General features: G+C 41.1%; 1 long non-coding RNA gene across 1 annotated transcript; it reads right to left on the bottom strand.

The window, feature by feature from the left end:
• Window positions 1-7017: 7017 nt before the first annotated feature.
• On the bottom strand, window positions 7018-22630 carry LOC311253745. The gene is made up of 3 exons (XR_014621858.1): window positions 22506-22630; window positions 7976-8138; window positions 7018-7313 (listed from the first exon to the last, which is right to left on the bottom strand). It is a non-coding gene; the product is annotated as an uncharacterized lncRNA (long non-coding RNA).

Genomic DNA, 22630 nt, shown 5'->3' with positions numbered 1-22630 from the left:
ACGTGGTCGTCCCCGTGACCGTACTGATTATAGACCACGCCAGTGGGACAGTGGTGAGCGACCACGCCGCTGGGACAGTGGTGAGAGTCACCGAAGATGGGATAGCGGTGGGAGGGGGCCTGGGTGGAAGGACCGCGCACCTCCTTTCCCCCGCGGAGGCGGGAGAAGGGGCCCTAACCCACGTCCTAACCCTAGCCCCCGTCCCCTATAGGAGACGGGACCAGTCCCCGGTATCCGACCGGAGACGGGATCAGTTCCCCGCCCCTACCCTAACCCTAACCCTAACCCTAACCCTAATTGGCCCTAACCCTAATCTATGGCCCTAACCCTAATCTATGGCCCTAACCCTAATCTATGGCTCCACAAATTGGCTAACCCTAATTTTAGAAAAATAGCTCATTTGCATATAAGTGAAATAACACTAACCCTAAATTTAACTAAATATAAGCCTATATAAGGAAGACACACACTAACAGAACATCACTTTGGCTGGGGAATTCAAGGGAACAACAACATTATAATTGAATACTTACCTGTATGGGGGGCTAAGCCTGAAGAAGATCTCATTCCAGATCGAAACGTCGCCGCGAATAGCCGCCTATTTTCAACATACAGACGAACAACATGTTAAACCTAAATTATGGGAGGGAAGAAGAAAAATTAAGCCTAAGTCTACCTAAAAAAACTACAAAAAACCTAAACAAATGGAAAAACCTATCAAACTTCTAAAACATCCTAAACATTGGTACCTACAAAACCTAAATATAGAAGATAGGAATGGGGGACTTACCCTCCGCAGGGCGGAGAGCGCATTAATCCCTGGGGGAGAGGCTTCTTGGCCGCGGGCTCCGTCCCCTCCCCCAGGCCCGGGAAGAGGCTTCTTGGCCGCGGGCTCCGCCCCTTCCCCGGGATCAGTCCCCTCACCTAACCCTGGACAACAGACAGTACAGAGACCCTATAACCCCTAACCCTAACCCTTGGTGAAACCAAATGATACTGTTCATATTGAATGGTCATCAAATGAATGATGTTAAAAGGTCCACTGGGAATATTTCATGTATTACTGTGTAAATAGAATTTGCTGTTGTTTTATAAGATATTTTAATAAATATTTTCTCTCACTGAAAAATTTTTTAAGAAGCCACGTCCTAACCCTAACCCCAAACCTAACCCTCTTTACCCAACCCTAACCCTACCCCTAACCCTAGTGGTCCGCAGATGTCCCCATCATCAAAATGAGGATAGGAGTGTACGACATAATTTGTCGTTAAATGAATATTTCATGAAGGTGCCGGGGGATGCTACCCCTGGCACCTAACCCTACCCCTATCCCTACCTTTACCTTTATCTAACTCTAACCCTAACCCGGTGGACACTTACGACAGCGGGGATGAGTGGGATATCGGTGTTGGAAATCTGATCATTGACCTAACCCTAACCCTAACCCAACCCTAGGCTGACATAACCCTAGCCTCACACAACCCTAGGCACACAACCCTAGGCTCACACAACCCTAGGCACACAACCCTAGGCTCACACAACCCTAGGCTGACATAACCCTAGGCTCACACAACCCTAGGCTCACACTAGGGTTACACTTGACCACTTAGTTACACTTGACCACCTAGGGTTGATAAAATGTCATGACTATTGACAAGACTTGGATGCCAAGTGGTTAGGGTTAGGCACATAGGCCCTAGATGGTTAGGTTTAGGATAGAAACTCAGGGTTAGCCAACCCTAGCCTCATTTGGGCTCATACATACCATGACAAGAGACTACAACACGGTAGAATACAATGTCTTTATTGATCAATTTCACAAAAAAGTCAACTTTTATTATAGGTACCTGGACTCCAAATGGCCTGAAACAGCTTTTTTCAAAACACTTAGTCGTTTTTCATTGGCTCCCATTCATTTCTTATGGGAGATTTGAAAACGTCATAGCTCCGCCCCCGAACGTCGTAGACACACGTGGGTGGTACCGTTGGAATCCTCGTAGGCACATTTGGGGGGGGAATGTCAAGGTCCCGTGGCTCTATCTCGTAAGCTAGCGAATCGAACATTTTCCATTTTCAAACGGCCATAGCTCCGCCCACGAATGTCCTAGAGACATGTCGAGGACAGATTTGGAATCCTCGTAGGCACATTTGGGGGGGTAGGACTTGGTTCCAAGTCTCTACGACTTACGCTAGCGAATCGAACATTTGTTCAACGGGTTATCATACCCTTTACCCTAACCCTAACCCTAACCCAACCCTGACCATAACCCTAACCCTTATTTGTGCAGGCTTTTCTGGTGACTGACACTAAATGAGATAGTCACTGCTTTGCCAAAATAAACTCCAACAATATAAAGCAAATGAATGTCTGTTTTCTTGAAATCAATAAGCACATTTTATTTTGGGTGATCGAATGATGGATGATATTTGGCTTTCACAGTTTCTTGAATGGCTTATGCAAATAAAGAGATGCTTATGTTTTAAAAAAATAAAAATAAAAAAAAATAAAAAAAAATATATATATTTTTATAGCACTGTTCCTAACCCTATAACCCCATAACCCTAACCCCCAACCCCCTAACCCTGACCCCCGATCATGGCTGCCTTAATCAAGGAAATCGTCAGCAGACCCACGTCCTAACCCCTGTCAAATCATCAAAATGAGGATAGGGGTATACGGCATAATTTGTCACTGAATGAGTATTTCATGAAGGTGCCGGGGGATGCTACCCCTGGCACCTAACCCTACCCCTAACCCCAACCCCCTAACCCTGACCCCCGATCATGGCTGCCTTAATCAAGGAAATCGTCAGCAGACCCACGTCCTAACCCCTGTCAAATCATCAAAATGAGGATAGGGGTATACGGCATAATTTGTCACTGAATGAGTATTTCATGAAGGTGCCGGGGGATGCTACCCCTGGCACCTAACCCTACCCCTACCCCTAACCCAGGTCTGAAGTAAGTTGTAACTTTGGATCCATAGTCTGCCACAACCCTAGGCACACAACCCTAGGCTCACACAACCCTAGGCACACAACCCTAGGCTAACACAACCCTACGCTGACATAACCCTAGGCTCACACAACCCTAGGCTCACACTAGGGTTACACTTGACCACTTACAGTCACACTTGACCACCTAGGGTTGATAAAATGTCATGACTATTGACAAGACTTGGATGCCAAGTGGTTAGGGTTAGGCACATATGCCTTAGATGGTTAGGTTTAGGATAGAAACTCAGGGTTAGCCAACCCTAGCCTCATTTGGGCTCATACATACCATTACAACAGACTACAACACAGTAGAATACAATGTCTTTATTGATCAATTTCACAAAAAAGTCAACTTTTATTATAGGTACCTATCAACTCCAAATGGCCTGAAACATGCTCCTATGCATGTTCTGGAGACACGTTTTTCCAAAACACTTGGTCGTTTTTCACTCGCTCCCATTGACTTGAATGGGAAAATTCAAACGCTTATAACTCGGGAACCGAAGGTCGTAGAGACTTGCAACCAAGATCCGTCGGATGGTTTAGGAGGGTGCTGAACACGCCTGTCTTGGTTCCGAGTCTCTACAACGTACGGTTCCCGAGATACAGAAAACCGGAACCGGAAGTGACGTATCTCGGAAACGGAAGCTCGTAGAGAGTCAAGGGTGGTACCGTTGGAAAGCCCACCCCTGATAATGGGGGGGGTAGGACTTTGTTTCAAGTCTCTACGACCTTCCTATCTCAAGTTATCGCCACTTGATGATCCTCAAGATGATGATCGTGGCTATTACCCCCTAACCCTAACCCTAAACCTAAAAAACAATTAAAAAACCTAAATATATGGAACTTAAAACCTAAGTACAGAAGATAGGGATGGGGGACTTACCTTCCATGGGGTGGAGAGTGCATCCCTGAGGCCTCTTGGCCCTAGGCCCAGTCCCCTTCTCCTAACCCTAACCCCTAACCCTAACCCTTTCTTTCACTCTTTGTTTCTTCTTTACTATTCTTATATATTTCTTTTCCGCCTGAAGAAGACCTAATAAGGTCGAAACGTCGGGGCATCTTTCTTTTATTTCATCTTTCCATAACGTTTATAAATAATTTCATTTCATATATATCTGACCTATAAATAAATAAATAAATAAATATAAACACTATAATTAATTAAATACACCGCGAAATAGTCATAAACAAAAATTAAAAGACCAGCATCATGCCCTTTGAGGCTGATGGCTGGACAACTGTACGGTACGGGGGCAGACGTGGTCGTCCCCGTGACCGTACTGACAGTAGACCACGCAGATGGGATAGTGGGGGTAGGAGTCCTGGGTGGATGGACCGTGCTCCTCCTCCCGCGGAGGCGGGAGAAGGGGCCCAAACCTTTTTCCTAACCCAGCACTCAGTTCTTCCCCTAACCCTCGCTTGATCTAACCCTAGCCTTTCATAACCCTCGCTATAGCTAACCCTAGCCTTCCATAACCCTCGCTATAGCAAACCCTAGCCTTTAATAACCCTCGCTTGATCTAACCCTAGCCTTTCATAACCCTCGCTATAGCTAACCCTAGCCTTTCATAACCGTCGCTTGATCTAACCCTCGCCTTTCATAACCCTCGCTATAGCTAACCCTAGCCTTCCATAACCCTCGCTATAGCTAACCCTAGCCTTCCATAACCCTCGCTTGATCTAACCCTAGCCTTTCATAACCCTCGCTTGATCTAACCCTAGCCTTCCATAACCCTCGCTATAGCTAACCCTAGCCTTTCATAACCCTCACTATAGCTAACCCTAGCCTTCCATAACCCTCGCTATAGCTAACCCTAGCCTTCCATAACCCTCGCTTGATCTAACCCTAGCCTTCCATAACCCTCGCTTGATCTAACCCTAGCCTTCCATAACCCTCGCTATAGCTAACCCTAGCCTTTCATAACCCTCACTATAGCTAACCCTAGCCTTCCATAACCTTCGCTATAGCTAACCCTAGCCTTCCATAACCCTCGCTTGATCTAACCCTAGCCTTCCATAACCCTCGCTTGATCTAACCCTAGCCTTTCATAACCCTCGCTATAGCTAACCCTAGCCTTCCATAACCCTCGCTATAGCTAACCCTTTTTTATGCAGTTATTTTCCTCTAACCCTAATCTCTTTCCTTTATGGAATCGCTCTTCCAAATGCTTATAATAGCATTATTTTTTCCGAATTATAATTACTAGGAGTAATTACAAAGGGTAAATCCTACTGACCCTGCTTCTGGGAATGATTTCACTTGTGGAGTGTGCACTGTAGAGGAAGGTAGATTAGGTAAGGATGGAAAATGGAAGAAACAGAAAAACATGTATAAGGGAATAAGGATTACAAATACATTTATTAACAAACATGAATATATAGACAATTGGATGGGTAGCAGAATTTAAAACAAGAGGGTATTGGAAAGGGAAAGGGAAAGGAAGAAAGGGCAATAGATATATATTTCATAAAAACACTAAATTTAAAACCTAAATTCATAATTTCATATATAGAACTAATTGGGGATATAGGAAATAGGGTTAAAAACAATTTCATTGGAGTTAAAAACAATTCATTGGATTAAAAATACATCTAAAAACTAGTTAAATATAACATAGACAAACTCAATTTGAAATAATATGCAAATAGGGTAGAGTATAAATAGTGGAACAGTGTTAAAAAGATCAGTTTGGCTTAGACATGCAAAGGAACAACATCTCCTAACCTGAAGCTAAAATAGACTTACCTGACTATACTTATCTGTGTCTCCGGGCATGAAGAAGGAACAAACAGTACCGAAACATTTTTTTTTGTTTGCCTATTTAAACTAACCCAACCATGGGGAATTTGGAAAGCACAAGGGGACTAGGAGATGGGTCAGTCCACGGTAGAGGAGAGTGCACCTACGGTTCCACCTTGGTGGATGCCGTTTTTTTCCCCTAATCTAACCCTAAGGCTTTTCGCTCCACAGACTCTGACAGGAAAACGTCTCGCATCGATGACATCAAGGCTCTGATGGAGCTGTAGATGTCTGACAATGGGCCTGAGTTCATGTGTTAACACTGCAACAAGACAAACGGGGGGATGCTACCCCCTGGCACCTAACCCTAACCCGTACCCCTACACTCACACAACCCTACACTCACACAACCCTACACTCACACAATCCTACACTCACATAACCCTACGCTCACACAACCCTATGCTAACACAACCCTACACTCACACAACCCTATGTCACACAACCCTAGGCTCACACAACCCTAGGCTGACATAACCCTACGCTCACACAACCCTAGGCTCACACTAGGGTTACGCTTGACCACTTACAGTCACACTTGACCACCTAGGGTTGATAAAATGTCATGACTATTGACAAGACTTGGATGTCAAGTGGTTAGGGTTAGGCACATAGGCCTTAGATGGTTAGGTTTAGGATAGAAACTCAAACCCTAACCCTCATACACTTTACCCAACCCAAACCCTAACCCTGAAGTGCTCCGCAGATATCCCCATCACCAGAATGAGGATGCTGGAGACATCTGTTAAGGACAGTCCAAAGGACAAAGTCAAGGGCATCTGAAGTGCCGGGGGATGCTACCCCAACAGTATACGGCATAATTTATCGCTTAATGAAAGTTTCATGAACCCTAACCCAGGTTTTTGTTTACCAGGCAGTGTAAGTCCCATGTGGCATCCTGTTTTTTTTTTTTCTCGTTTTACAAGCATGGGCTTCCGTTTTTGTTTTGGATTATTTGTACATAGTACATACACAGTGGTCCCAGGGATCCAATAGAATTCTATGGGATCCCTGGGACCACTGAGGCCATACTATGTACTACCATGTACTAAAGAGTCCAGACAACAACTTCTATACCTCAGCATGTGTGTCCCAATCGACTCAGAATGGCCTGAAACGTGCTCCTAAACATTTTCTGGAACTTTGATTTTTCTTAGTGACACTTCCCTAACGAACTTCTCTCAACTCAAACCCTAATTGGTGGAAAAGTACAAAACCTAATTCTTATTTCTATTCTATTCTAGCCCTATCCCTATACTCTAAGCTTAAACCTAATATTAGATAAAGAAGAACCAAAGTATTGGGAGAAATGATTATAATTGGATTTCTAAAAGGGGAGGGGCTTATACATAAGGATTGGCAAACTAAATTCAGACAGACAGGAGGGTATAAAAGGGAATGACACTGAGACACATCAGTTTGGCACAACACAACAAAGAAACAACATCTACTTACCTGTCCGGGGTGGCTTGCCTGAAGAACTCCTACTCCGGACGAAACGTCACGATGGCCACCTACGGACCAAAAAACAAAAAGCCATATTTAACCAAAATAATGGAAACATATGAAAATTTCGACTCAAACTTAGGACTTTTTAAGACCTTTTTAAGACCAACCTCGCACCTATTCTGGCATACATTTATGAAATAATGCAAAGAAATTCTGTCAGAATAACTAAAAATACCAGCATAACACAGGGAGAAATACGATCACTTCTTTTAATAAACAATACAGTTTGTGTGTGCGCACGCCTGTGTGCAAAAGTATTACAAATGGAGCATACAGCCCTATAAAACTCTGCTGCAATCTCTCAACACTGTAAGAAACAAAACAACTGTGTGAGCAGTGTGTGTGTGCAGATACATTACACAAAAGAACAATGTCTTAACATATTAGACGCAATTATATACAAAACACAATAACTGCAAGGAATGTGTGTGAGTGAGTGAACGTCTGTGTGCGCATGTATTACAATGGAGCTGGAACAGTGTCAACACTGTATTAACAATCAAAACCATAAAAACAACACAAACAACTACAGTGTGAGAAGTGTGTGCATGCACCTGTGTGTGAATGCATTACACAAAAGAACCATTTCTTCACAAACATTTCTAAAAAGAAAAACACACACTCTTTTGGTCAGACATTTCCTACAACATAATTTGTCTTCACTGACCGCCACCGTTTTACAATGTAACTCCAGGTGGTGCACAGCCCAGAGAAGAAAAATGGAGAGACGCCGGATCCAGCAGTTGGGCACCCGAACACCGGGGGGTCTCAACGAGAGGATGGAGGGGCCTGGTTCGTTGCGCAGTTGATGGCCTGAGCCTGGGTCGTGCCTGGAGGGGCAAATGTCAATGTGGTGTAACCGTAAAAACATCGTACCAAATAGTTAAACTTGTTCAAAAAAGGTGAAATTCTCAATAAAACACTGTATCAGCTACTTTGGCATAATCTTACATTTGTGTTGTTTAATAATGAATAAAATCAATGGAACGCCATTGTTCTGAATATTATAATTAATTTGGAGAATTGTGTCTGTCAAGTCAACTTCCTAAAGTGTCAAGGTGGTGTAACCAACATTCAAGGAGCCATTTTGTTAATTTGTGCAAAAAGACCACGTGACAGGAAATTATATCACAGAGAAGGACCCCTGATAAGCCAAACTGCTGCATGACGAGACTAGCAACTCTCTTGGCAATCTTGATAATTTGACATTTTTAGGGTATGGTCAGGTGTGCTTAGGGTTACATGTCAAATGGTATGACCCCAGGAAAACATTTATCATTCATAATAATTGTAAAAATAAATATTTATTTTAAAAAATGTGTTTGAAATCTTCACACCGAGGCCACGTGCTTACATAGGTGTCCATCATAATGCCTGTTAAATTTGAATTTAAATTGAAATGTCAAATGGTGTAACTGGTTACACCGTTTGACATTTGACCTCCTCAAAATTATTCATACCCTTGCTAATTATTGTGATCTTTTATTTTTGTGATAAAATGACTGCACTTTTTCAAGTTTGTTTATGAATTATATGTGACCAATAAGTGAAATAATGACATCAACACACAATTCAAGAAATTCTTTATTTCAGGGGTATTTTATTCATGGATTCCCAAAAAATGCCATGTTCAAAATTATTCATACCCCCGACAATACTTCAACAAAAATGTGGTTATTTTAAGATGTTACAATGGAATAAATACCATTAACATTGTTGAACAAATTTTAAACACTGATTTTAAAAAAAATTGCATCTTCCCAGAAGAGTATGAATAGAGGAAAAGTGTTCTGGTCATTCTTCATTTCTGGTCATCGTGGTCAAGAAGAAGGAGCTCAGTGAGGACCTACCTCAACGTCTTGTGCGTGCCCACAGTGAAGGAAAGGGTTACAGGGCCATTTCAAAGCAGTATGATGTCCCTGTGGCAACCGTCCAGAGCATAATCAACAAGCACAAGAGCTTCAATACTGTTAAAAACCTCAGCGGGCGTGGCAGGAAGCGTAAGATGTCCCCCAAACTTGCCAGGACAATCTGCCGAGAAGTCAACAACAACCCCCAGACCACAACGAAGGCCCTAATTGAAACGCTTGACCAGGCAGAGACAAAGGTGTTACGGCCCCCACCATTGAGCGAGTCTTGCACAGAGGAGGTCTCCATGGACGTAGGCCTCGGAAGACACTGCTGCTCAGGAAGAAACATCTGGAGGCTCGCCTGTCCTTTGCAAGAGGTCATTTGAAGCAAGATCCCAGCTTTTGGTCAACTATCCTGTGGTCTGATGAGACCAAGTTGGAGTTATTTGGCCATATGGATGCTGAATATGTCTGGAGGAAGAAAGGAGAGGCATTCAAACCGAAGAACACTGTGCCCACAGTCAAGTACGGTGGTGGAAGCATAATGTTATGGGATGCTTCTCTTCCAGTGGCACTGGGAACCTTGTCAAGGTCCAAGGAATCATGAGAAAGGAGGATTACATCAGGATCCTTGATGAAAATGTGAAGGAATCTGCTGAGAAACTCCAGCTTGGCCACAACTGGACATACCAGCAAGACAATGATCCTAAACATACTGCCAAGGTAGTGAAGAAATGGTTCAAGGACAATGAAGTCAACGTCCTAGAATGGCCAAGTCAGAGTCCTGACCTGAATCCCATCGAAAACTTGTGGCATCGCTTGAAGACCAGAGTGAAGGCTAGGAAACCGACCAACCTGACCCATCTTGAGGCTTTCGCAAAGGAAGAGTGGGCAAACATCTCACAGGAGACATGCAGGAAGCTTGTGGACACATACAAGAATCGTCTCGAAGCAGTCATAAAAAACAAAGGCTATGCGATTGACTATTAAAGAAAGACATTGGACTAGGGTATGGATAATTTTGAACATGGCATTTTTTGGGAATCCATGAATAAAACACCCCTGAAATGAAGAATATCTTGAATTGTGTATTGTTGTCATTCTTTCACTTGTTGAAGATTAAAATTTAGATCTGTAAAATTACATTTATTAACTTTCTATTGTTTCATAATTATTGCAATATAATAGAGCCTCTTTTCCCCCTATAGCTGCCATTATCAAGCAAAGACAAAGTGGCTCGTCACAGAGCACGAGTCAGTGCAGATCCTGCTGCAAGGGCCAATTACCTTGCCAAAAGACGTGAAAGGTGGTTTTTACACACACACACACACACACACACACACACACACACACACACACTTGAAATACTGTGAAAGAATACTCCAGTAGCTGAACTTTACAAAACAAAGCAGGAGAAGTTGAGGGAAAAGTGGAGAAAGTACCAGCGAGACTGCTGATGTTCTCAACTTAACCCCACAATCTATGGACACGTCAGATGAGCAAATTCAGCATCTCGACAATCCAGAGCATATGCATAATCATCTGGACGATCGTGGCTATGAGCAGCCAGTTACAGAGAGGCTGCAAGCATCCTAAACCCCTGCAAGGAAAGGAAAGGAAAGAAAGAACAAATACTATAGCTCAGTGCTGAAAGAGAGGGAAAAGCTGAGGTCTGAACTTCCCAAAGTTAAAAGGGAACTCCCGGCAGCAAAACAAAAGACAAAAAAAGATAGAGGAAACTGTATTGGCAAAAGACAAAAAAGAAAATGGTCAGTGAAAAGAACAAAATGAAAAACCATAAGAGCCTCACAAATGAAAAGAGAGGAAGTGGCCAGCTTTCTCTGTAGGGATGAGAATAGTCGCATGTTATGAGGCAAAATGTATCGCGCTTGGGCAAGTGTTGCTATAATGACATTGAGTTTGAAGGACCTCTGGAGGAGACTGTTCTAACATGGCAGCAGTGGTCCAGAGTAGTCACATCTGAAGAAGGCAAAACCTTTGCTAACTTTGCAAAAGTCACACAAAGTGGAAAGTGTGATGATCTGCTGGCTTTGCTTAACAAGAAGCTAGATTCTCTAGCTAAGCACCAATTCGACTGGCTCTACCAAGTCAAAACACTCAGAGAGCTGAAAGAAACACTACGTGAGGATGAAGTCTGCATTCGTGTAGACTTCTGAGAAATACGGCTGTAAGCTCAAGCAGTGAAATTCAGGCGTTCCGCTTCGGGGGCAGCCGCTAGCAGGTTACAATCCACGCAACTGTGGTGTATACAGCCTTATCATCCTTTTCCTATGCCGCTCTCTCTGCCTCTCCCCGCCATGATGAATGTGCTGTATGAGCTCACATGGAGCCTGTATTGAAGGATGCCATAGGCAAATGTAACACACCCGCCACTCTACATATCATAAGTGATGGACCAGTGACCCAATACAGACACAATAAAAAAATGAGAAAACACAATGCCTTTTCTGAGTGGGTTTCAAAGCGTAACTTGAAATTACAGTGAGAAATCGCATGGGAAAGGAGCTCCTGATGTAGTGGGAGGGGCTGTCAAGCGTACTGCAGACACAGCAGTCCAAAGAGGCACTGACTTGCAGACAGCTGAGGAACTTTACAACTTCCTGAAGGATCAGCCCTCAGGCATCGAGTACTTTTGGATATCCGAGGAAGCCGTTTCCAAGTACGACGAATCGGTCCCAACAAATGTCCCGGCCGTAAAAGGTACGCTGAAAATTCGACAAGTGACCTCTGAAGAGCGAGCTGCGATTCAGTGGAGGGAAATTTCATGTTTCAGACCTGATATCTGCAAGTGCTATGATCCAACTGCAGTAGATCTCCGCAACCTGCAATCAGAAGACCTCCCCTCAACATCTACCAACTGTCAGCAGGATCTGAAAGGCAAGTTCATTCTGGTCAGATATGAAAGTAAGCCTTTCGTGGGACAGGTCATCCAGGTGGTGGATGAAGAAGTAAAAGTGAGCTTCATGCAACAACTGGGTGGGAAGAATGTCTTCACCTGGCCTCATCTACCTGACATCCCTTTTTTATTATGCGCCAGAACCTTTGAACTCATGTAACTCAAAACTCATGACACAGGACTGGAAACATTTCCAAGCACACACACAGCCCTAAACACACGATTCTCCGTCTCTCTCTATCCCTTCCACCACCACCTCACACACACAACTTTTGACATGTTTTTACACTAATTCATCGCAGTCAAAACACGAGTTCACATGATTTTTGGAAGTTTGTTTTTCAAATTAATTCATAAAATAACACAAGTTCACATGATTTTTTGATGTTTGTTTTTTAAATTAATTCATAAAATAACAACTTCACATGATTTTTGGATGTTTAATTTGTAAAAATTAATTAATCTTGTTGATGTTTTTTCTTCATTGAAAATAATTTATAAAAGTTCAATTGACCTTGTTCACTGTCATGCTTGATTTTTAGTGCCAGTTTCTTCAACAGACAATGGCCTTTGTAGAAGCAACATAGTCAGGTGGTGTAACTGGTTTGTGTCAATTGGTGTCACCAGTATTTTTCATAAAAATTGTATAATATACAGGAACATTCATGAGGAATAAGATGTAATCCTCTACTGCAATGTATTAACGTGTTTTTACAGTTTATACATAATTTGTCAAATATTATTTACAAAACAGTGTTTTCAGCATTTGTCCGGCTCTATATTACTAAAACGCATACAATTTTCATTTAAAATAATCCTAATAAAATCTATTTTCATGTGATATTTTAAAATTAAGTAACTGTTTTCATAAGTACACTTGCAGACATGAAACCAACAAAAATACAAAATATACATTTTAGCAAACCTGATGCAAGCTTTTTAAAAAAATTTAATTTTTTTTTTGAATTGCTCATAATGCAAACCCTTATTTGTCACTGACCCGCCTCTGCCTCCTAATTGTGCTGCTGCCTGTCTCTCAGACTAAAATGTGAAATGCCCCAACGCCTGTGAGAAAAGACCTTTTTTGTTGTTGTCATAACCATTGCTTGACCCCACACATCAAACATCCAAGATCAAAGATGTTTTGGAAAGCAGTATGGTGTGACAATTTGCTCCATTGCACCACTTTGTGCTGCAGGGTCTTTTTTGACCCCAGAGGACAATTATTAAGGGTTAATAATTCATTATTAATTATTAAGCAATTTGATTGGACATAATTCAATCAAATGATCTCAAATTTATTTCAATCACAAAGAGCATAGTATCGGACAACCCTCATTATTTTCAGACCATTTGATGAATAAAAAACAATTTTGACAGGAAAAGATTTAACTTGGGGTCAGAACCACAGGACAACACGAGGATTAAGGTAAATATGAATTGTTTTTTTCAACTTTGTAAGGTGTCCTGTTCAAGCCGCACGTGCGTGGTCAACTAGGTGATGTGTGGTGACATCTATGTGTCCGCACTGAGCAGTGGGGGAGGGGCAGGGGTTACAGACACAGCACACAGAGAGAGAGAGAGAAACAGGAGGGAGGAAGACACACGCGTGAGAGAGAGAACAGCCCCTACAGAGACAACACGCTGGAAAGGTGAGAAAATGAGTGACGGCAGGAAACGCAGTAAAATTGAGTGTAGAGTATTAGACTTGCAGGAAGTGATACAATAGGCATAAATCATGAAAATTAATTTTCATAGTGAAACAACATTTTACTTTTTTGTATTTAAAATTAAAAGGTTTTCAAGTAAAATTCCTTCTCAGTTAAGATTGTCTAGCCCTGCCTGAAAGAAATGTATTAATTCTTGAGTGTTTGTTGGGGCTATGGAACCCACAATTACCTCTGAAGGGCAATGTGGTTATGAGCAAAATAGAGAACCGTACTCAATTGCACTAAGAAATGTTTGGTTGTTTTTCCATGCGTCTCCCTCGACAATTTTGATGCTCGCAAATGCCAAGCGCATCTCTACTAGAAGGTTGAGATGTGTATATTGCAGTACTTTCAACATCTTAAACCTGAGTATTATGAGTGGCAAGTTATGATAAGCAACTTCACATAGGAATCCATTTTGTGCAACGCTTCTCTGGATTCAGAGGCTTGTAATTCCCAACTAAATCAATTTATTAATACACTTTCTGTTTGAATGTGTAGAAGAGATTGTTCTGAATATTGAATTTGAGAATCTTATCAAAATAGATTTCCATTAATAAATGACGTGGTTTTATTTTGCCATTAAGTGTGGGGGCGGGGGAGGGGCGCCCCCTCTCCCTCCCTCAGAGGAGAGGGGCTGTGGGTTGAACTTGACTGTTATTTTAAATCACAACATACAGCTCTCCTGAGTAGAAACATGGATTGTGCTGCAAACAAAAGAAACCACCAACCTAATGGCAAATACCAGGTAATACAAATGTGTAACTTAACTCATATATTCAAATAATATTATCTTTTATTTGCAAGACAACTTGTAAGTTTTAATCACTGGCGGCAGGTGTTCTGATCAATCGAGACTAGCATAAGCTAGAAGCATAAGATAGCAAAGGCAATCTAATGGGTGTATGTGTGCATAACTGTGTGTGTGCGTATGTGTTTTTGATGGAGAAAGAGGCAGACTTGGGCCAAGAATTGGTAACACAGATTTACTGTATTTTTCCATATTTACCAGAATTTACTCTAATAATGGAGACAACAGAGCCAGCGCAGTCAGCAATCCAGCCACACTCACAGACACTGGATGAAAAGGTGTGCTTAATATGTGGAAGTGCTCTCCAGGCAGATAAAAATAATCCACACATCAAGAACCCCACCTTGCAAGGACTGAAAACAAGGAAGACACGCGCATGAGAGAGAGAACAGCCCCTACAGAGACAACACGCTGGAAAGGTGAGAAAATGAGTGACGGCAGGAAACGCAGTAAAATTGAGTGTAGAGTATTAGACTTGCAGGAAGTGATACAATAGGCGGAAATCATGAAAATTAATTTTCATAGTGAAATAACATTTTACTTTTTTGTATTTAAAATTAAAAGGTTTTCAAGTAAAATTCCTTTTCAGTTAAGATTGTCTAGCCCTGCCTGAACGAAATGTATTAATTCTTGAGTGTTTGTTGGGGCTATGGAACCCACAATTACCTCTGAAGGGCAATGTGGTTATGAGCAAAATAGAGAACCGTACTCAATTGCACTAAGCAATGTTTGGTTGTTTTCCATGCGTCTCCCTCGACAATTTTAATGCTTGCAAATGCCAAGCGCATCTCTACTAGAAGGTTGAGATGTGTATATTGCAGTACTTCCAACATCCTATTCCTGAGTATTATGAGTGGCAAGTTATGATAAGCAACTTCACATAGGAATCCATTTTGTGCAGCGCTTCTCTGGATTCAGAGGCTTGTAATTCCCAACTAAATCAATTTATTAATACACTTTCTGTTTGAATGTGTAGAAGAGATTGTTCTGAATATTGAATTTGAGAATCTTATCAAAACAGATTTCCATTAATAAATGACGTGGTTTTATTTTGCCATTAAGTGTGGGGGCGGGGGAGGGGCGCCCCCTCTCCCTCCCTCAGAGGAGAGGGGCTGTGGGTTGAACTTGACAGTTATTTTAAATCACAACATACAGCTCTCCTGAGTAGAAACATGGATTGTGCTGCAAACAAAAGAAACCACCAACCTAATGGCAAATACCAGGTAATACAAATGTGTAACTTAACTCATATATTTAAATAATATTATCTTTTATTTGCAAGACAACTTGTAAGTTTTAATCACTGGCAACAGGTGTTCTGATCAAGGCAAACAGACACTAGCATAAGCTACAAGCATAAGATAGCAAAGGCAATCTAATGTGTGTATGTGTGCATAACTGCGTGTGTGCGTATGTGTTTTTGATGGAAAGAGATACAGACTTGGGCCAAGAATTGGTAACACAGATTTACTGTATTTTTCCATATTTACCAGAGTTTACTCTAATAATGGAGTCAACAGAGCCAGCGCAGTCAGCAATCCAGCCACACTCACAGACACTGGATGAAAAGGTGCGCTTCATATGTGGAAGTGCTCTCCAGGCAGATAAAAATAATCCACACATCAAGAACCCCAGGACAACACGAGGATTAAGGTAAATATGAATTGTTTTTTTCAACTTTGTAAGGTGTCCTGTTCAAGCCACACGTGCGTGGTCAACTAGGTGATGTGTGGTGACATCTATGTGTCCGCACTGAGCAGTGGGGGAGGGGCAGGGGTTACAGACACAGCACACAGAGAGAGAGAGAGAAACAGGAGGGAGGAAGACACACGCGTGAGAGAGAGAACAGCCCCTACAGAGACAACACGCTGGAAAGGTGAGAAAATGAGTGACGGCAGGAAACGCAGTAAAATTGAGTGTAGAGTATTAGACTTGCAGGAAGTGATACAATAGGCATAAATCATGAAAATTAATTTTCATAGTGAAATAACATTTTACTTTTTTGTATTTAAAATTAAAAGGTTTTCAAGTGAAATTCCTTCTCAGTTAAGATTGTCTAGCCCTGCCTGAAAGAAATGTATTAATTCTTGAGTGTTTGTTGGGGCTATGGAACCCACAATTACCTCTGAAGGGCAATGTGGTTATGAGCAAAATAGAGAACCGTACTCAATTGCACTAAGCAATGTTTGGTTGTTTTCCATGCGTCTCCCTCGACAATTTTAATGCTCGCAAATGCCAAGCGCATCTCTACTAGAAGGTTGAGATGTGTATATTGCAGTACTTTCAACATCCTAAACCTGAGTATTATGAGTGGCAAGTTATGATAAGCAACTTCACATAGGAATCCATTTTGTGCAGCGCTTCTCTGGATTCAGAGGCTTGTAATTCCCAACTACATCAATATATTAATACACTTTCTGTTTGAATGTGTAGAAGAGATTGTTCTGAATGTTGAATTTGAGAATCTTATCAAAACAGATTTCCATTAATAAATGACGTGGTTTTATTTTGCCTTTAAGTGTGGGGGCGGGGGAGGGGCGCCCCCTCTCCCTCCCTCAGAGGAGAGGGGCTGTGGGTTGAACTTGACTGTTATTTTAAATCACAACATACAGCTCTCCTGAGTAGAAACATGGATTGTGCTGCAAACAAAAGAAACCACCAACCTAATGGCAAATACCAGGTAATACAAATGTGTAACTTAACTCATATATTTAAATAATATTATCTTTTATCTATTATCTGTCCTTCAAGGTTAAGGTTTCATATCACAGATCGTGCAGGGCCAATTATTCCAGTCCTAACAACTGTAATCAAGATTTTTTTGCTTATGATGCCAAGTATCACAGAAGCTGCCTTGGACACTATATTTCAGAGAGAAACATTTCAGCAGCCAGACATAAATATCTGTCTGAAAAAAAGTTAAGTGAATATGAAGAAGCTTTCACTAAACTAATTGAAGAAATAACTAGCAAAGTTTTTTCTGAGAATATGACTGTCACAACACTGAATGCTGTCACCGAGAGCTATGTTTCAAAACTGAGTGCAGCTGCAGGACCAAGCATGTATAAATCATGGAAACTCAAAGAGAAATTGATCCAGCATTACGGAGATGAACTGATTTTCATTGAACGTCCTGGAAAATCAGATCTTATCTGTTCTAGTGCCGTCGCTGTTGCTCACGCAATGAGAGGAGCTTCCATACTAAGAGAAAAACTAACAGAGGACAAGGAGCCAATGCCTCAACTGAGAACAGAGACTCTCACTGACAATCAAATCCTACACAAGGCTGCAGGTATCCTAAGGAGAAGTATGGAAGAGGTTAGGCATGAGCCTCAGTTCTACCCAGGTGGTGACACGCTTTCCCTTCTCCAGTGCAGTAAATATGTACCAGCAGAAGTGTATGATTTTGTTAACTGGTGCATTACTTCTGATGCCTTCAGAAAACTGCAGACCTGTAATGATGACCCAGCCATAAAGAAAAATCTACGTGTGATATCTTTTTGCCATGGTGTAATTGCACAGTGCTGCGGCCTGCCGCGTATTCGTCACCAACATCAGATATTTATAAAAAGCAATAAAATCAGGCAACTACAAGGTCAACTACATTCCTGAGGACCCCATTTTCAAACCTTCAGCTCTACTGCATGCTTCAAGATCACTCAAGCTCCTATAAGTTTACCATTTTCCCTTAAACTTGTTTGTACAGATACTCTAGAGAGATGAAAGCTATGAAAAATAAACTTCAAGAGGTAACAAGGGATAGGAACAGAATGAAAAACCATTGGGTACAAGAACAAACTTGGAATAAAAAAATACAAGAATCACCCTGAAAAAAAACAGAGCAGCTGCTGCGGGGAAGCCAACTCAAAAACCCCTCCATCAAGAAAATTCAGCTGTTCCACAATGCACTCATTCATAAAGTCTGCCCACAAAAACAAGAACTTGACGCTGTCAGGCAAGGTTCTGAAAAAATATTGGCTACTTCACCAGACAAGGCAATTTGGCGTAACGTGTAACACACTGCGGAAGAGGAGGCCTACTGACAAAAAACCTACATACATTCAAGCAATTACTCAGAAGTAAGACTGCATGATATTGGAAAAAACTGACATTGCGATTTATTTATTTTTTGAGATATATATTGTGATATTAAAAAATAGAAGAATTTTCACCAGATGACTTGAATAGCCTTATTTGGAAAGAATTTGGTTGATTCACCATGACACCATTGTATTCATATAATACCCTTCTATTAATCCAAGCTTAGGTCAATGATCGAATGTCATACTCTTAAATAGAGGGGGGGTTCATCTATAATTGCAGCTGTTTTTTGAATTTCTTTTGAAATACGTGCTTTTATTTTTTAATGAGACAAACCGGAAGTGGTATCTGTTAGCTCCGTAAGCTTCACGCAGAGACTGAAGAGCACCTGTAGCGGTGGTGTTACCTTGTTAGTTCGGTTTTCTTTTTTATCACTCCTTGCTTCTTGGTGTTTGCTACAGCTGTGTGCGTGTGGTTTTATGAGAAGTTTATGTTGAAGAAACATATGTTTGGACTGTGAAGATTGCCTCTGGGGGATGACCCTGCCGTTGGTTGAGAAGCAGGCTGAAGTGGTCAGAATTTACCCTATGTATTCTTTATCAGTATTAGCTACAGTGTTAAGCAATGCTATTTCTGTAATGATTGCAATAGCTGATGTTGTCTTTTATTTTGTTTACCTGAACTTTGGTTCTACAGTGTTAATTAACATCTGTGAAAGAAACTGGAGTCTAGCATCCAATCAATGGGCTGCATATCATCTGTTCATCTAATCAAAATAGAGCATTAGGGATGGAAGTCTCTTTAGCCAGCCTGTTGTGCAGTGCATCATAGGTAGAATAAGATGATGCACAGAAGAGAAAAAAAATTGCAACAGTGACACTTTTGACACTGAAGTGGACTTAGCTTTTAAGCTAGAGATTTTAATGAATCCGTTGACACCAAATACACCATGCTGGCTTACTGGGAAAGGGGTGAAACGTTGCTCCAAAGTTGAAATGTTTTAGCACAAGTGAACTTTGAAGGGGGGACTTTTAATATCGCATGTCATGCGATGTGACTATCTCGCACGCGCACATCGCGATGGCGATGTTCAAACAATATAGCGCTACTCAGAAGGTTCAGGATTTCTACCATAATGCAGCACGAATGACAACTGACATACAGGACACAATCACGCGCAAGAAAATAAAGCATCAGAGAATGATTCTGACTAATACAGTATTGAACCTCCACAAGAAGTTCACCAAGAAGGAACCAAGAGTGAAGCTCAGTTATTCATCCTTCTGTGCCTTACGTCCATTCTATGTCACAGCACCTAGACCGTCGGATCGTAAGACACGCCAAGTACCGTGAGAATGCTAAGCTGATGCTTGAAGTCTGAAGAGAAATGGTGTCGTCGAGCCTATCAAACTGGAGGATAGTTTTGAACTTGTCTGCTGTTCACAGACAAGCGAGGCATGTCTTCTGCGCTCCTGCACCTGGTGTCTCCACAAACATACACTTCCCACACCACAGCAAGACCAGACCAATGTTGAATGCCAGCAATGGGAACGAGTTCAGGATCAACACAAGACTTGTTGGGAGAGCTTCTCCTACGATATGAAGACAAACTGAAGACAGAAACAACAACACACGTGTGCTCATTTCAGAACCAGACCAGAGAGTACAGCAGCATGATCGAGAAGTGCAATGATAGCACAGCAAGTGTGCGTGTTGACTTTTCTGAGGCGTGGAAATGCAAGTATACTTCTGAGGTGCAGTCATGCCATTTTGGTCAGAATCTCCCACAGCTCAACCTGCACACCGGCATGTACTATACAAAAGAACAGAAGACAGGCTTTTGCACAGTATCAGAATTCAAGCGACAAGATGCGTCTGCCATTTGGACTCACTTGGAACCAGTCCTGACAGATATTCATTTAAAGTTTCCAAAAGTTGATACTATTCACTTTTGGTCAGATGGCCCCAGCAAGCAATACAAGAACAAGAAGAACTTTTCTCTCCTCTGCAGTGTCCCTCCAACTCTAAGTTTCAAGAGAACAACCTGGGAGATATACAACCTGTCTGCTGAAGTCATGGATTTCATAGAGGAGAAACATATACACCATATACTTCCCAATAAAGCTAAATGAGTGGTGGAGTGATGTAAAACAGTCAGGGAATACTCACAGGAGTTCACAAATTATCATTATTATTATTATTTTTGTGCCAGATGTGTTTTGTGGCATTTACACAGAATGCTTTCTTTAATTTGAAACATTTCAGTTTATGGAAAAGAGACTGTAAGACGTAGTTATTCATTTATCTGTTCTTCACGTCTAGTTTACAGAAGAATATGATCTATATTATTTTATGAGTGGGGGGCACTACATGACAGTTAAATATGAGGTCAGTGATGAATTCTATCTTATTGCTACTGGTAATGTTTTTTTTTTTTACTTATGATGATTATTAAGGGGTACTTTTATTAATGATAGCCTATTGCTAATTGAACATGTTTCTTATTGAATGTTTGCCACATCGCTCACAATTGTTATTTGTTATCTGTTCTTCACTTCCAATATACAGTTTACAGAAGAATATAATGTATTATTTTATGAGTAGGGGACACTACATGACAGTTGAAGATGATGTCAGTGATGCATTTTACATTATTCCTACTCGTAATTACTTTATTTTTTACTATGATGATTTGATATTTGATGGTATGTAAGTAAACGTTGTATGATGTTAGATCTTTTAAAAGGAGTACACGTGAAACAGTATAAAAAATGAACAAAAGTGAATATTCGACATTTAACAGCATATGTTTACTAACAATGCCAGATAATGATTTAAAAACTCTAAATACATATTAGACAAAATAAATTAAAATGTATTTGCTTTTTATCATGTCTGCGGTGTGGACAAAAACAAAGTAATAACTGGAAGAACGCCTATTTTATGAAGAAAATACAAAATGAGGAGGTTGCACCGATACATTGCTCAACAGCCAAGACCTTGGTCTATAATGATATACCTTCAGATTTTGTTATTTAACTAACTTTTTATTTTCCAAATTAAAACCCGTTTTATTCAAATTCCCAAGAATCGGTGAAAGCCACTGGACCAGTTCTAGGTTCTGATGGAGTGGGGCGACAGATTAAAATTAAACCAGAGACCAGGTTCTTTAAAATTAAAGCCTGTACTTTACTTCAAGTAAACAAGAACAATAAACACAACAGTGTTCAGACAGTGTCTATCATATCCTGCAGGTATGGGTTGGTATTCACTTTCCCTTTTTCAGGTTTCTTTTCCTGAATAAGAAATATTCTTCCTTAATAATTCATCCAGGTAGGATGATTTAAATTATGTTAGACCGGTCTGTGACCAACTATCTCAATTTATGGTAATAGGTAGCACCTATTTTGGTTTCGTTATTTTTCTATTAATTCCATAAGTAGAAAAACCTTTTCACTATTTAAAAGCATCTAAATCCAAATAAAGTAAAACAATATGACACCTTAAATCACAATATTGACAATTATGAAACAGAATGTAAACATGTAACACTTCAGTTCAAGTTCAATAAAGTTAAAGTTCAGTGAAATATCTCCAACACTCCTACCTCTCTGGCAGCGAGTTTACCATCTGGCAAATCCTCATTGAAGCGATGAATATGAAGGTGAAGATGAAGATGTCTTTTAGGGACCAAGTCTGTGGGTTTGGCTCGCGATCTTGTGTCCCGCGTGCGTATGTGTTGTCTCCCGCGCCGAGGAAGAGTGTCTCTCTCTGGTTTAGCTAAGGCGATTACCTCTTTGCTAGCGACCAGTCACTCATTCAAGAGCAAACAGTACAACGAAGCATCAATAAAACGAGCTGAAACTCACCAAAACCGCTGTGGCTTATTCAAACATGGTCCTCATGAAACACCAAGTACATGGGTATTATTTTCCAGGCGTTAAACCAACTGTCTCTGTAACTATTTCACTGTTAATTTCTCTGCTTCTCTCCC

This window comes from Pagrus pagrus (genome assembly GCF_965226575.1).
Source record: "Pagrus pagrus genome assembly, contig: HAP1_SCAFFOLD_40, whole genome shotgun sequence".
NCBI lineage: Eukaryota > Metazoa > Chordata > Actinopteri > Spariformes > Sparidae > Pagrus > Pagrus pagrus.
Note: the sequence above shows the minus strand (reverse complement) of the source record. Positions and strands in the feature narration are given on the sequence as shown.